This window comes from Dasypus novemcinctus, chromosome 22 (assembly GCF_030445035.2).
Source record: "Dasypus novemcinctus isolate mDasNov1 chromosome 22, mDasNov1.1.hap2, whole genome shotgun sequence".
Classification (NCBI taxonomy): Eukaryota; Metazoa; Chordata; class Mammalia; order Cingulata; family Dasypodidae; genus Dasypus; species Dasypus novemcinctus.
The window spans coordinates 67,698,166-67,715,206 of record NC_080694.1 but is presented as its reverse complement, the minus strand read 5'-3'; the positions used below and the strand labels follow the sequence as shown (position 1 = coordinate 67,715,206).

The 17,041-nt window shown below is 49.3% G+C and overlaps 1 non-coding gene across 1 annotated transcript; it reads left to right on the top strand.

The window, feature by feature from the left end:
- The first annotated feature begins 9,489 nt into the window (after positions 1 to 9,489).
- Positions 9,490 to 9,596, top strand: LOC111765055 (U6 spliceosomal RNA). The gene has a single exon (XR_002797515.1). It is a non-coding gene; the product is annotated as a U6 spliceosomal RNA (small nuclear RNA).
- Positions 9,597 to 17,041: the final 7,445 nt, after the last annotated feature.

Below are 17,041 nucleotides of genomic sequence, written 5' to 3'. Positions count from 1 at the left end.
AGAGTAGTGATATAAATTCTTGCTTAAATGTATGGTAGAATTCAATAGTGAAGCCATTGAGACTGGAGTTTCCTTTGTGGGATGGTTTCTTATTATGAATTTAATTTCTTTAATTGGTACAGCGCTATTCACATTTCCTATTTCTAATTGATTCAGTTTTGATAATTTGTCTCTTTAAAGGAAACTGTCCATTTTGTCTCAGTTATCAAATATATTGTATAAGTTGTTTCTATTAGTCCTTTATTATCCATTTCATTTGATAAATTTACATTTAAATACTTTTTGCCAATGTTACATTTCTTTTGAAAATATGAAATGTGGCATTTCTCAGGTGCAAGAGTTTTGGGAACAGTCCCCAGCACTGCATCATGGCCTGCCCCACCCCTCTAAGGCCTGTCACCCCACTCTCACTCCAGCCTCTCCCCAAGTCCTGACCTGATTCCACCCCAAGGCAGGACTGACAGGGTGAGGGGATATTATTTATTTTTACCCTATCTTGTCCCAGAAGAACTCTAAGTAGAATAACAAAAACCACACAGAACAAGATTTTAAAAATTAAATAAGAGACTAAATTGGGCTGAAGTGAAAATAAAGGCAGATAAACACAAAGTGAAACCAGGAATATGTTTACCACCCACACGTGGCTGTAAGCTTTCACCCTCTTACACCAGGGGGTCCCTGCATGGGGCGCTGAGTTTCCTGGGAGCCAACTCAAAGAGAAAAGTTAGTGAAAATACCCAAAACATTCACATTAGACAGTTACTCACAAGAAACCTGGCAAAGCCTTATTTGCACTGGAGAGAGGGCTCTTTCCTGGAAATTGCCAAGAGGACTCTATGGTTGCACTGAAAAGTCTCCTCAGCATTATCCCTTCCACAGGTACAACAGTACAGGCCCAGCTTGGAGATGAGGTGGATTCAATTCCAGACCATGGCAGTAGAACGAATATCACAATAAAATGAGTCACACAGATTTTTGGTTTTGAGTGCATATAAAACTTATGCTTACCCTACACTGTTATCTATTAGGGGTTCAGTAAATGGCTTTATGTCTAAAAACCAATATGCGTACCTTATTAAAAATACTTTATTGCTAAAATATGCTTACCCTCCCCTGAGTCTTCAGCAAGTCATAATCTTTTGCTGGTGGAGGGTCCTACCTCGATGTTGATGGCTGCTGACTGATCAGGTGGAGGCTGCTGAAGGGTGGGGGGCTATGGGGATTTCTTAGAGTAAGACAACAAGGATGTTGGCTGTATTGATTGACACTTCCTTTCACTAAAGATATCTCTGGAGCATACGATGCTGTTTTATAGCACTTTACACAGAATAGGACTTCTTTTAAAGTTGGACTCATTTTCTTATACCTGCCACCACTTTTTCAAATAAGTCTGTATAATATTCTAAATATTTGGTGTCATTTCAACAATGTTCACAGCATTTTTTTTGTTTTGTTTATTAACAATATTATTTCAAATTAACAAAAATAAAAGAACAGAAAAAGGCAGCTCAACAAGTTAAGGGAAAAATTACTCCTAAAAGTTCTTTTTCAGGCACTTAAACTTTTTTTAATAATTAAAGTTAATAGAACACAAGGAATGTTACAATAAAAAACATAAAAAAACAAAAAACATAAGAGGTTCCCATATAACCCACTTCCCACTCCCACCACATCATTTTTGTAAGTTGTATTTTTTGAAGATATATACATCACAAAATAAATGTTACACTAAAAAATATAAATGGTTTCTGTATACTCCCCACTCCCCCACCCCACTCCTCCAACACCAACAACCTCTTTCATCATTGTGGCACACTCATCGCACTTGCTGAACACATTTTGGGGCACTGTTGCACTACACAGATAATAGTTTATCCTGTAGTTCGCTCTCCCTCAGTACATTCAGTGGGTTATGGCAGGATATATAAAGTCCAGCATCTGACCCTGTAATATCATTAAGGACAACTCAAAATCCCCCAAACGCCCCCACATCACATCTCTTCTACCCTCTTCCTGCCTTCAGCAACTACTGTGGCCACTTTCTCCACCTCGATGCTAAAATTTCTTCTATTACTCATCAATAGTTTTATAGTAGAATATCAGTAAGTCCATTCTAGTTCATATTTTATTCCTCCATTCTGTGGACCCTGGGATGGCAATGTCCTTTCCACCTCTAGATCAAGAGGGGGCTTAGATTCATCATGGATGATGGATGCAATTCCTCTGCTTTCAGTTGTAGGCACTCTTGAGTCCCTGGTATAGTGGTTGACCATCTTCACCTCCCTGTTAGCTGACCTGGGTAAGAGCAATGAACCAGAGTAGGAGTTGCCACTCTACTGAGGCTCAGGACCCAGCTGGCACATGGGCAGTCCAGAGATTCAAGGCCCCTGAGTATGAACCATCCTTAGCATCAAACACAGGTTCAGTAAAAGTGACAGAAGAGGCATGTGTAGAAAAGTCACATCTGAGTCCAGCTCCATCACACTCAGGAGCACAAATTCCAAAGTAGGGCCCTCTGACATGGCATAGAGCTCCAAATCCATCTGCCATGACTATATACCCTGTGGATCTCCATAGCCTTCAGGAGAACCAGTACCTAGGGTTGTATCTACTTTGGCTTTTTCTGGGGTCCTGCTGAGGTAAGTGTAAGTGTGACCTCTCTGATGACCTCCCGATTCTTTTTGGAAGACTCTTAGCCATATCAACTCATTTGTCTTTGCCATTTCTACCTTTTATTCAAGGAGCAGTTTTTACGCTTGCTCCAACTTGTATGCTGAGATAGTCTGCTACTCTGAGTTGACCCTTTTATTCAAGGTCTCTTTCTAGTTGCTTCTCCAGTTAGTGATTGGTAGTAATCCCTCAGTGCCAGGGAGGCTCATCCCCAGGAGTCATGTCCCATGTTGGGGGGTAGGTAATGCATTTACATACTGAGTTTGGCTTAGAGAGTGGCCACATTTGAGCAACAGGGAGGCTCTGAGGAGATAACTCTTAGGCATGCTACAGCTCTAGACCTAGTTCATATTTCAGGCTCACAGGCTCCTAAGCATAGTCATCAGTATCAAGGGCTCATTGTTGGACCATCCTTCCTTGTTGATCTTTGCTGTTGCACTTGGGGGATTATTGTTGTTCCATTGGGGAATGTGACAGAGCTCCCCTGGGTGGGGACTCAACACTCCCTCAGTTGACATTTGTAACTGTAACTACTATAAGGGGGGGCATCTGGTATAGGGGCAAGCTTCTAGGGAGTATATGGGTGCTCATTTTGTTATAGTGTATTATATCATTGGGTGGAGACCCATACAGTGAGTGTGAAGATATACCCACATCCTGGGGGGACCTGATGTTTCCAAAGAGAGGGAATTGTGTCTCAGATCACTGGCTCCCAATTAGTTAGGGCAGTCTAGTATGTCAAGCCCTCAGCATTGTTGCAGTATCTGTAAATCTGGTTCCTCAAGTAGTGAAGATTGAGTATCATGGTGTGCCCTGCGGGGTTGGGGAGAGAGCTATAGCATCGATGGAAGCAGGGAACTGGGGGGAAGTGGAAGTGCTGCACAAGATCATGCAATGATGGACATGCCAACTTACATCTCAAGTGTATAAATGTCTATAAACTAAAATGTAAACTATAGTGTAAAACATAAGGAAACTAAAGATTTAGAAATTTGTACAGTCTGAAATATAAACAATAATGTAAACCAAAATGGAACCATGTTTGATAGCTATGTTTCAGAATTTGTACATCAATTGCACCAAATCTTGTTGCAATTGCAGCAAGAACATGTAAAGAAATCATTGCTGTGGAAAGGGGAAAAGGGTTTGATGCTGGATATCTGGGAGTCCCCTATATTGTGTATGTGAATTACTGTGATCTAAAACTTTTTTGAAGACAAATTTAAAAATCAGAAAAAAAAGAAAGGATGTAGAAAGGAAGAAAGGAAAGTGCCTTGCCACTGTACATACAGGGCCACACCTATTACAGTGATGAAAGGCAAAGCATTAGAAACAAAGTTTTATAATATTTTTCATTTTATTAATACACCAATTTATTTTTACTTTATTTTAGTATTTCTAAATTACTATGTATTCTATTTCTAAACTTTAAATCCATCACTGTATTTCCATTTCCTATTAATTGAATTTGGCAATATATTAGGGTTCATTGTTGAAGAAGTTTTGGACCACAGAGGTTCAACTATGGCAGGGGAGGAACTCTGCTGTGGGGAGTTATTGATGGGGGGGCACATGGGTGGGAGGGAGCTCTCCAGGGCATGTATATAAGGGACAAAAAAATGTTCTGATATATATTGGGTATTTTCATAGCAGTTAGTTACAAACATCAACTGAAGGAGTGCTGAGTTCCTAACCAGGGAAGCTTTCGCATATTCCCCAATAGAATAGCAATAATCCCCCAAGTGCAATGGCAAAGACCAACAGGGCTTCCCCAGAAACATCCTGGTGTTTAACCTTGCCTTCCCCATTGTCAGGCCTCACCAGCTCTCACAAGACTTGGAGTGTTCTTGGGATGCTCCCTGCCTCCATTCTCACCCCTTCCATCACCCCCTCCTGAGAGGCAGAGCTCATCCTGCCCTGATCAGAGTCCCTTCATGGATCCCCTCTGCCCGAAGGCATCTGGTGTACTAGGAGCTGTTCACACAGGCTTTGCAGGCGGGATGCTGCCTTCCCTTCCCTCCCCTCTCCAGCCCCCTCCCCAAGGTACCTGGTCCAGCCAGGCTGAGCCTCACCTCCTTTCCTGAACTGTCCTACTCTTTCCCACTTCTGAGGCTGTCCACAGGCAAGCCCTTCCTCCTGGAATGCTCTCCTCTCCTTCTCTTGTCCAGCTGAGATGATCTCTCAAGGCCCAGGTGAAATGCTTTGTGCAGGGAATGGTGTAGCTCAGTGGCTGAGTGCCTGCTTCCTTGTATCAGGTCTGGGGTTCAATTCCCGAAACCTCTAACAATAAATAAATGGTTTGTGCTGTCTAAAACCCTTGCCCTCCTGCTTCTGTCTCTCTGTGCAAAGCTCACTGTCTGAACCTTGATCACTGGGGATGCCCCCTTCCTAGATGGTGCTCTCTTTAGGGACAACAATCACCTTTTAGCACCTAACCCGCCAGTCCCTAACAATGTGCCCCACCCATGGCAAACACCTGTATGTGTGCACTGAGTTGTGAATTCCTCCACCACTCTCTGCCCCTCCACCTACCCACAGGTATGTCTCAGGAATCATTGGAATCTCTGAGCGTAGAGGGAGATGAGATGAGGACAGGGAGTGCCGTGATGCCCAGGAGTTCCAGGTGCTCTGGTGAAGGCTGCTTCCCTGCCCCTCCTTCAGTGTCCTCTTCATGGCCTGGGGAGGCTGCTCTCTGGGGTCAGTCCACAACTGGAAAGAAAGGCAGACACTCCTCACTCACTCCCCATCTGCATAGAGGCATTCGGAATCCAGGTTGTGTAGTCACAGAGTGACAGAGCAGAAGTGGTTCTGAATCTTCTAGCCCAAGATCCAATTTTTGGATCAGTCATTTTTATAGAGCAGAAAACTGAGGTCCAGAGTGTGGTGCTCAGAGAGCATGGCCAAGCCCATGTTCCTGCAAAATGACCAGCGCTCTGGTCTTTGGGGTCTGAGGCCACAGCCACTCCAGCCTGCCTGCCTGAGGGCACCGCCTTCGCAGGGGTTGCTCAGGCTGAAGGCTCAGCTGGTGCCTGGACTCTAGTCCTGGCCATGAGGCTGACTGAGCACCACAGGCTCAGAATGTGGCATGTCTGGACCCTGAACCTCTAGTTTTCAGGCTACAAAGTCATCCAGGGGAAAAAATCACAGCAAGGGAATTCCTGGTACTTGACCAGGAGAGAGTCTTGGGACAGGAAGATCTCCCCAGCTCCCCTCAGCTCCCATCAAAGCTCACCCAGTAGGGAGAGAGGTGGCCAAGACCAGCCACACGCTCTTCTGTTCAGCTTGTTGACACTAATCCCACCTTCCTTTGCCCTCACTACCTCTCTAAAAATGACCATAATCAGCCCACTTTACCCTGTGAAGGTTTTATAGGGTTATGATGTTATTACAGTCATGGAAGGATTTTTTAGCTCCATATGACTCTGGGAGCCTCATGTGGCATCACTATGGAATCTTTGGCTAAGACACCCTCCTCGTGGTCAGCTCATTCTGAGACCAGCTGCTTACATCATAGTGCTATTTGGGGGAACCCTTGGAACTAGTTACTTCATATCTCTTTCTTGTTCTTTTTCTCTCTTTTTATTACAGCAGTTGTAGGTTTACAGAAAAACCAGGCAGGGTCCCCATACACCACCCCACATCCATACACATCTTTCTGTGTTAATGTTCTGCAGTAGTGAGGTAGCTTTGGTGTCATTGATGAAACAGCATCTCTATAATACATCAGTAGCTATCGTCCATAGTTTACAATAGAGTTCAATCTTTGTGGTGTACAGTTTTATGTTTGTTTGTTTTTTAAATTTTTTATTGTGCCAACATTTATACAGCATAAAACTTTCCATTTTAACCACTTTCAAAGTTGTGCTGCCATCACTTTCACCCTTTACTAAAACTCTTCCATCACCCCTGTCCTACCCCTCACAGGCTCAGATGGAAACCAAGAAGCAGCAGGTGGAAGCGGCTGTTGAGAGGCTGCAGAAGGAGCTGGGGGACAGCAGCGCACCCTGCTGGTCAGGTTGAGGGAGCTGGAGCAGGTCCAGAAGGAGGGTGAGTTTGAAGTCCAGAAGGTCCCTGAGGAAGTTACAGGATTGGGGCCCTGGTCAAGGAGCTGGAGAAGTGCCGGCAGTCAGCCAGTGAGCTCCTAAAAGTGAGTGACTTCTTGCCACATGGGATAGAAGAGGGAGGCAGAACGCCCTTTGAGGGGTGCTGGAGAGAGGGAGGAGGGGTGGGGATTGTTTCTAATGGGGACTGGGGGCACCTGACTCCTTCAGCCCAGAGAGGAGACGAGGATGACGATGCGGTGACCACCCTGGTCACTGGGTCTTGTTAGGGCGCTGGGCTGAGTCTTGGACTGAGATGGCCCTTCTAGCTGGGGGGTCCTGGCAAGTTTCTTAGTCTCTGTAGACACCGGAGTACGAATAGCACCTCCTCACAGGGCTGTGGCTAAGATTATGAGAACTAACCCAGGTAAACACTCAGCATGTTGTAAAGACTATAAAATCTAATCCAGGTAAACACTCAGCGTGTTGTAGAGATTTGAGAACTAATCCAGGTAAACACTCAGCGTGTTGTAGAGATTTGAGAACCAACCCAGGTAACTGCTCAGCAGGTCCTAGCACCCAGGAAGGCTGCAGGAGGTGGTGGCTGCTGTGGTATCACCAGCGTCATCCTCCCAGTTAGTGGGGCTGGTTTGCATCCCGAGGCCCGACTGACAACTCCAGCTCCAGTCCCTGATCTCCACACACTCGCCTGCTGGAGGCAGAACACTTCCCAGGATGAGGTGGAGACAGGAACCAGCACATAGAACGGGCAGCTGCAGGTAGTGAGGAAAGTCAAGGTGAAGGAGCTCCAGGAACAGGTCCTCCAGCAGGGGGCGCTCTCTCAGGAGGAGCCTTTGAGCTGGGACTTCAAGGAGTAAAGGATGTGCAGGACCCAGGGAAGGGCACATGGAACCAAGTTCTGCTCTTGTCTTGTCAGAGTCACTGGAGCAGGGAGGCCCCTTCCCCAGTCCTGCCTCCTTTAAACACGGCATTTCCAGGGAAGGGGGCTCTCATCACCCCCCACTGAGGACGGGTCTGCAGAAAATCACGGATGCTCTGATATACACACCATGTCATTCACTCACACAAACACCCACGCCCACTACATGGCTGTGCTCAAAGGGTCACAATGTTAAAAATTGATTATTTAGTATTGGGGGGGCACTCTGACCCCCAGAAATCATTATAAAGAATAATCATAATTTTAGGCTGGTCACAGAATAGCTTTTTAATCTATAAAATGATTAGTATGCAAGCCAGTGTCTAACACCACTTTAAATGTAAAATTCTAAGGGGAACTATCTTGTATGGAATACAATAAATCTGGAACCGAGAGGACCAGAGATGCCTTCCACTCACCTTTCCCACCCAACTCCCCTTTTCTCCAGAACTTTCTAATGCCGTGTGAAACGGCTGCTTCCAGGGTCTGGCAGGGTCTGGAATACAGGTGTTTTACTTCCTCAGTGCTCAGGCATTAGCCATCTGCACTGGGAGGGGGAGAAAACACTTGTCGTGTGCTGTGTGCCCTCCATGAGTGGAGGGGCTGAACCAGGTACCACTGAGTCAGGAGGTGCCTCTCACCTGCTTGTCCAGGAGTCTGGAAGGGCCTCGGGGCTCCTGGGAATCAGCCCCAGAGAATGAAGTGCTTGCTCAAGGTCACCAGCCAGCGCTAGCAGGGGCCCCACCGGGGGCTTTTTCACTGTAATGTGTATTTCCTTTCATCTCCACTTGTCCCCTCCCCCTTGGAAAACACAGCACACAAGTTAGAAAGCTGGTTGAAGGCTGCTTTCCTCCCTGTGCCATACCGCACTCTGGAGGCGAGCAGAGGTGATGCCCGTGTCCCCTCCATCCCCACTGGCCCCACTGCCCCTTCCCCTTAGGTCTAACTGAAAGCCTCCTGCCCTGGCAGCTGGGGAGAGAGGTGACACCATCTAATTTTCACCACACACCCAAGAGCTTCCTTTCCTGCGAGTTTAGCCTCACTCACAAGGAATTTGGACATAACTGGCAACCAACTTGCCTGCAGAGGTGGAATGAAGACTTTCGTGAGTCCAGAGCCCCTTTCTCTGACCTTGTCAAAGAGATCAGCACCCTCCACAGGAAAATACTCACCTCCCAGAGATGATGGGAACGTTCTTGCGTACAGGGGAAGGGGCTGTAGCTCCCCTGTTCCCGTCAGCTGCCCTTCTGCTCTCCCCCATCTCCGAGTTTTCCCACTCCCAACACCGGTAAGCTTTTCCTCAGGGACCCCCACTCACGAGGCATCACCTCTGCTCCCCAAGGGCAGGCCCTGTGTGCTGACACTGACCCTGGAGGGGGCGCACCTCTCTCCCCTAGACCCCAGAAGGCTTCCCATGTCCTCACCCTGCACCAGCACCCACTACGCTGGGGATGCCCGTAAAGAACACGTCACAGCTCTCTCTATTTCTGCTTCCCTCACACGACTTGGTGCTCCACCTGCAAGATTCAGGGAAAGAGCTGAGGTGTTGGAAGCTCCATTCCAGCCCATTAGGAACGCGTCTGCTCATGAGCCCCAGAGCCCAGCTGCTTGGGTTTTTTGATCTGGCTCTTGCTAGAGCAAAAGATGCCTCGTTATTGAAACTTTTGGCTCCACAGCATCTTCATATAACAAATGGGAAGAATAATAGCACCTACCCCCTAGCAGCTGTGAGGACTAAATATGGCCATGTGCCGAGCTGAGGGCAGTACCTGGCATGTAGTGAGCGCTCAATAAATGTTAGTTACTTGTATAGCTGTTACCATTAAAAAATATCCATCATTGCTCACTTTTGGTAGCACATATACTAAAATTGGAACAATACAGAGAAAATTTCATGGCCACTGTGCAAGGATGACATGCTATTTCTTGGAGTGTTTCATATTTTACCACAAATAAATACCCTTTATAAAAGTGAAAAAAAATTCATCAAGCCCATGTTTTATGCCCAGCACTTTACCAGAATATTTATTGAATTTAACATCGTGCTATCTCACTCTGATACATACCCTTATATGAGTCCTTTTCCAACTGACGTGCAGACAGGCCACAGGGAGCTTTTTGAAGTCAGGTCCCGATTCTGGAGGTCTGGGTGGGCCCCAGAGTGTTTCTAAGCAGCTCCCCCGAGATGCAAGGAGGCGGCTTTGGCCTGGGACCACACTGAGATGCCACATGTTGAAGTGCCACCTGGCAGTCATGTAGAAGAGGGTCATCTTCTGTTCTCATCAGACAGAAGGGGAAACTGAGCCAAGGGGGCGAGGTCGAGGAAGGCTCTATAAGGCCAGGGCTCTGTCTGTCCCCACACTCATCCTCACCTGGTCCAGGTCCCTCACCTACTCCAGGGCCCTCACCTACTCCAGGGCCTCACCTGGTCCAGGGCCCTCACCTGCCCTAGGACCCTCACCTGCTCCAGGGCCTCACCTGCTCCAGGGCCCTCACCTGCTCCAGGGCCTCACCTGCCCTAGGACCCTCACCTGCTCCAGGGCCTCACCTGCTCAGGGCCCTCACCTGTTCTGTGCTGCCAGCTCTCCCGAAGCCGCGCTCTCTTCCCCCAGAGCAGGGGTCCTTAACCTTTCTTTTCCACAGACCCCTTCCGTCTGCTAGTCAGGTGAAAACCATGGACCTCCCACTAAGTCCACACTGCATTGTGTACTATTTAATAAATACATCACACCCCACCAGCACATCACACAAGAATACTGTGCTTTTGAATTTCAATTCAGGTCAGGGACCCTGGTTAAGGACCCCTGCCCTGGGGCCTCCCTGGACCCGCAGAGCAGCCAGAGTCTGCCCCTGGCTGAGGACAGATCATCAGGGAGGGGCGCCGGGCTGAAGCAGGGCCTCCCCACAGCCCCCTGCGCAGTGAGGGCCTCCCTCGGGGTGGATGTGCGGCCCGAAGGTGGCGGGGGGGTAGGGGCGGGGGTCAGGGGGGGGGGTCAGGGATGGGAAGCGAGGGGGCGGCCCGGCAGGTGGCAAGGAGGCACGGCGGTGGGCAAGCATGGGGGAGGGTGTGGCAGCCCTGGGGGGCGCGGGCAGTGCTGAGCGCGGTCCCGCCTGGTGGGGGCTGACTGGTCCTAGATGGGCGACCCTCCTGGACACCCAGACGCGGGCACTGATCTCCTTGGCCACGTCTTTTTGGGCAAAGGCTTTTCTTCCTTACCTCGGGAAGGAAGGTTCCTGGAACCTTAAAGGCTGGGGCGCAGCGAGCCTCAGCGCCCGCCCTGGGGTCCAGGGGAGGGGGCGGCTGCGCAGGCAGGGCAGCCCAGGTTTTTATTTTATTTTATCCTCCCACGTGCTCTGCCTTGTCTGCTCCTCCAGTGGAGAAGCAGAGGCAGGCTTGGCTGGCCTAGGGCACAGCACAGCCGTGTGCCAGCCAGTTCTGGGGGAAAAATCTAAAATAAAAAACTCTTCAAATCATCGTCTTGGGGAAAATCAAATCTCTTTTGGGCTGGCACTAAGGAGTACTGTCTCGTGTTTGTCGTAAAGTAGCTTGTGCTCAGGGGTAAAAATTCTAGTGTTTTCAGAGGTGACAAACCCTTCTGCACCCCACTTCCCACATCACTCCACATAGATAACTACTGGTTTCAATATTTGTGAATCCTGCCAGTTTTGTATACAAGTGTGTGGCTTTATTACTTTTACACAGGTAGAGTCTACAGTTTCACCCAGGACATGGTTAAATGACTTATTGTCCAGTTGTCCAGCTGGTCTGTGGCTGCTGGACGTGGCATCCGCAGGTTCCCATCCCCAGCCTCAGTCCTGAGCCCTCCCACCACGCTCAGACCTTCCACACTCACATCCCCACGGGCTCTGCTTCACTTATTGCATGTCGAACTAGGGTGTAGACAGGCAGGGCTTTCCTGGGTGGGTGTGGAATGGGACAAACCAACAGCCACTCCTGCTACATCTGCAAGTCCCCCGTGCGTCCTTCTCTGTCCAGTTCCCTGAGGGATGTGGATGGCACGTTTGGAGCCACTGAGCAGAAAGGACTGCCCTGCCTGGGCAAGGACAGAGGAGGCTCCAGGCTGCCAGCCCCCTGTAAGGGCTCTGGACCCTCAGCACCCACTGCCCCTGGCCTGCCACCCCTTGCCTGCAGCCCTGGGCTCACTGCAAGCAGGAGTTGCATCAAGATGGATGAGGATGGTGGTGGTGAACCTGAAGCCCTCTCATTAAAAGAGAGGAAAACTTTCAGACTTTCAGTGAAGAAAAAAAGGAACTTACTGATGACCTTCAGAGACTGAAGTACAAAATTGCAGAAGTGAGGACAGATTGGCACCTAACTTCCCTAGAGGAGAGCAGCACTGCTCAGAGGAGTGAGCAAACAGCTGTGGGAAGAAATTCCACGAACGTCCCACAGAGGGGACCCAGTGTCCAGCAGAGAAGGGCCTGCTGCAGCTCCCAGAGATGCAGCTGCTCCTTTAAACAGGAGAGACCTACATAAGCCCCAGCTGGGACTCTGGGTGAAAGGGGTGGGTCTAGCATGACGTCCTCCCCCCTCTGGAGCTCCTTGAGTTTGCAGATCTCAGCCTGGCACAAGCCTTACTCAGTTCTTGGGGAGCCTTTAACTTCCAGGGCAGCCTCAGATAATCAACCGCCCGCGGGAGGCGGTGGGGTCCCTGCGGCATGTGCCACCCCATGTCCTGCAGCCCCCAGTGCACACTCCGTGATGTGCTCTGCTGTCCTGCTCCACCAGCCTCCAGCACAACCAGCAGGACAAGCCCTGGAGCACATAGGTCCCAGGAGCAGGCACCAGGGAGGCGGGACCTGCCAGGGGCTGCTGCAGGATGTATGTGAAAGTGTCAAGAAGGAACTATTGAAAGCTCCAGGTGATGAGTTCAGGAAATGGAGCCTTTTCCCTGACCTCAGCATAGGCATGTGGCCCCACAGCGGGTCTCACAGGGTCGCCGAGCCCACGGCTGATGGCTTCTGGCCTCCTTCTTCACTATTCCAAAGGCTTAGACAAAATGAATGCTTTATTTTACAAGCCTAATAATTTGACCAAATTTCTTTTTTTTTTTTAATTATTTATTTTTAAAAATTACATTCGAAAAATATGAGGTCCCATTCAACCCCACCGCCCCCACCCCCCACTCCCCCCACAGCAACACTCTCTCCCATCATCATGACACATCCATTGCACCTGGTAAGTACATCTCTGAGTATCACTGCACCCCTAGTCAATGGTCCACATCATAGCCCACACTCTCCCACGTTCCATCCAGTGGGCCCTGGGGGGATCTACAATGTCCCGTAATTGTCCATGAAGCACCACCCAGGACATCTCCTCGTCCCGAAAACGCCTCCACATCTCATCTCTTTCTCCCATTCCCCAAACCCAGCAGCCACTATGGCTACCCTTCCCACACCCATTCCACATTTTCTCTGTGGACATTGGATTGGTTGTGTCCATTGCACATCTATGTCAACTGGGGGCTTAGATTCCACATGGATACTGGATGCAATCCTCCTGCTTTCAGTTGTAGACACTCTAGGCTCCATGGTGTGGTGGTTGACCTTCTTCAACTCGATGTTAGCTGAGTGGGGTAAGTCCAATAAATCAAAGTGTAGGAGCTGAAGTCTGTTGAGGCTCTGGGCCTGGGTGTCATATTATCAGTCCAGAGATTCAAATCCCCTAAATATATCTAAAACCCCAGCACCAACTACAATTCCATTAAAGTAGCATGCAAGTCTTGTGAAAAGAGATCCCCTCTGAGTCCAATTCCATCACGCAGAAACACCAGCTCCAGAGAAGGGCCATCTGCCATGGCAGTGAACCCCATCTGCCATGATCATAGAACCCGTGGGTCTCTTTATTCCTCAAAAGAACCAATACCTGGGGTTGTATCTACTTTATCTGTCTCTCAGACTCTGCTCATTTGTGCATAAGGGCATTCCTTCTGACAGCCTCGACTCTTTTTTAGAGACTCATAGCCTTATATTCTCATTTCTCCTTTCCATTTCGCCCTTACATTAGGTCAAACAGCATTTTGAAGTCATGTTATTATATGTAGACAGGGATATTCTGCTGATCCGTGTTGAACCTTTAATTCAAGGTCCTTTTCTAGTTGCATCTTCAGCTGATATGTGGTAGTGATCCCTCAGTGCCAGGGAGGCTCATCCCCGGGTGTCATGTCCCACGCTGGGGGGACTGCACTGCATTTACATGCTGAGTTTGGCTGTGAGAGTGGCCACATTTGAGTAACATGAAGGCTGTCAGGAGGAAACTCCCAGGCACAGTGCTACTCTAGGCCTTATTCTTATTGGAGGTGCATAGGCTCAAAAGCATAGCCATAAGTATCAGGAGCCCACTGTTGGGCCCTCCTTCCTTCCTGGTTCTTGCCGTTGCACCTGGGGAACTGCCGCTGCTCCCCCAGGGTCCACGACAGTGACCCCCCAGCCAGGGGCCCAGTATACCCCCCCCCAGCTATTGTTTTTAATTGTTTCCACTATGAGTATATCTAGACATTACTATATACCCTGGGCATATGCCCTGTATAACTCCCTGTCAACCATATATATCCTGTCAATAACATCCTATATCAGTATTCCTCTGCTGCCATTGTTGAACCACTCTGTGATCCAAAACTTCCTGTAAAGCCAATCCCAGCATAATGTAATGCATTGAATAAACTGAGATTTAATCTCCCATTATGAGGAGGAAAAGCAAGCTTTGAAATGGGAAGGTGATGTAAGGTACAAATACCTTTAGACCAAACAGTGGGGCACTCAGGACTGCTGGGCACAGTTTAAACCCGAGGACCCTGACCAGGAGGTGGTCAGGCCGCTGCTCCCTAAGGACGGCCGCGCAGTGGTCAGCTGGGGGGCTGAGGGCGAGTGCCCGGGGAGGCGGCCGTGGGCGTCCAGGAAGCCTTTTCCACGGGAGCTCATTTCCACCCCAGGACACACATGGACACGTGGGGCCGCTGGCCGTGAGGACTGTTCTGTGACGGGGGCTCTGCACAGGGGTCTTTTTCCCACAGCACCTGCTGCCCCTGCCCCCTCGTAGACCACCTTGAGTTTGCACCTGGAGAAGCCATTAACTGCTCCTGTGAAAAAGAAAGAAGACCTTGGGCTGCAAGTGCCTCAGTTTAGTTCTCAACAGCAGAGGGAATGTCCAGAATGATTCCCAAGCCTTGACCCGCTGCAGCCTTTGCTAGTGGAGCTGACCTTGGCATGGCTTTAAGTCACGCTGCTAGGCTGAGGGGGCTGCGCCTGGAGCTCTGCCCACGGGTCACACGGACTTTATGATGCATTCCCAGGCTAGTAAACTTCCTTACTGTGCTGGTGCCCTGAATCCCAGCCTCGGATTTTGAGAAGGCGCCCGTCGGCTCCGAGACCGTCCGGCTACTGTGCACCGGCTCTGGGCTCTTCACCGCGAGCACAGAAATCGGCCCAGAGCTGCCGCCATGAAGCCCCTCCGCAGCCAGGATGCTGAGTCCCCTTGTCAGTATCTCATGCTCAGGAAAACTGTCTCCTCCCTCCTGACTCTGACCCCTGGTGTGACCCTGCAGCACAGGGCTCCTGTCCTGGACTTGGCCTCAGCGCTGTGTGGGGATGGGAGAGCAGGAAGGATCACCTGACAAAATGCTCCTCTGCTCCGTCACAGCTGGGGGTGTCACCCACGGCTGGTTCTCTAGGAGGCTGCAGATGTGGGACTGAGGCTCCAGGAACCTGCCGTCCCCAATTCCAGGCTCTGCAGCATCCACAGGAAGGTGGGCCGCCCTCAGGCAGGGGCCCAGAAGCCTCCCCAGGTCTGCTTGGCCATGCTGGGGGTGAACTGGTCCCTCCCACACGGGGCCTGGGCTGTCACCTGAGCACAGCTGGTCATGTTCATCATGCCCCCAAAGGTCCATGCTCCCTGCGTGAATGGTCAGTTCAGCTGTGGCCAGAGACAAAAATCAGAGGCAGAGGGAGCAGCAGTGAGCAGGGGCTGGGGGTGGAGAGCACGGCCAAGGCCTCGAGGCATTTCTGAGGTCTAGTTGGACTGACCATGGACCCCAGACAGACGTCTTCAGGGCCACCTGTTTTTTGACCAGTTTATTTTGGTGCCAAAGTAAGTCAAAATGGGAGCTATTACGGAAATGTACTCGAGAAGACAGAAAAGCTAACACAGCTCAGAAGGTGCAGCAGATGAAACAGAGGCTAAATGAGACTGAACGAAAAAGAAAAAGGCCAAGATTGACAGACACCTAAATGTTCATGACTTGAGAATATTCTGCAGCTATAAATTTTGAACCATTGATGTGCAAAGCAAGACCTGAAGCCCACTCCGGAAACTAAAGTGAGGCTTGATAAACCCGTAGCTTGCCTCACAATTGTCTGTTTACAAAGTAAACCTTACACCAGGGAAAGAAGAGCACCAGCAGAAGACTGTGTAGACCCCCTGATTGGATGTATTGTCAAGCGTTTTCTACTGCGTGTATGAAATGTAGAGAGATGTAAAAGACATAAATTAGGAAAGACTGCTTTGTATTGTACTGCCATTCCCACTGTATTTTTATACTTTTTGGCAGCATTAAATATTTTTATTAAATAGAAAAAAAAATGGGAGCTATTTACAGATGCGGCAGCTCTAGTGCCTCAGGTACAGCAATGCCTGTTTTCCAACTTGCAAATGCACATCTCTGCGTAAACCTGCACAGATGTGCTGGCAGAGAAGGTAGGTTGATGGCGAGCCAGAAGCCATGACTTGATTTCTCATTTCCTTAGAAAACATTTCTATTTACAGTAAATGTAGTTAACTTGTATGAAACACACAGAGCTTGATTTCCAGAATGTTTATTAAATGAGTATTTGCCTACAACTTGTGTGAAGAATTATTCTGTATCTATTTTGTTGTAAAGTGAAGAGTTAGTAAAATTGAAGGGTTTTTGGCTGTAAATGCTCTCTTGCAAACATTGTTGATGCCATAAAAATCAAATTATTGTTGAAAAAAAAAGAAAGGAAAGAGAAACTTAGTGCCAAAGGGAGAGGTGTGGGTGTGTGCAGGAGCCAGGGGTGTGGACTGGGTGCTGCCTGGAGGAAAGCAGAGGGGAGAGTCTGCTGGTGGCCGCTGGATGTTCTGCAGGGATCTGCTGGTGGTGTTGGTGATGTGAAGCCTTCCTGTTTCCCCTGCAAGACCCTTAGGAGGGGCACTCATTCCTGGAGTGTTTGGTTCTGTCCACCCCTGGGCAGCAGCCAAAGAAGACCCCACCAAAGACAGCCAGGCTGTTGTACATGAGGGGCAGCTGCACTGCAAGGTGCTCCAGGAGAGAGGGGTCACTGCAAGGAACGGGAAGGGGTCAGGGTGGACTTCATGGAGCCAAGACAGTGACCCAGTGGGTGTGATGTTGGG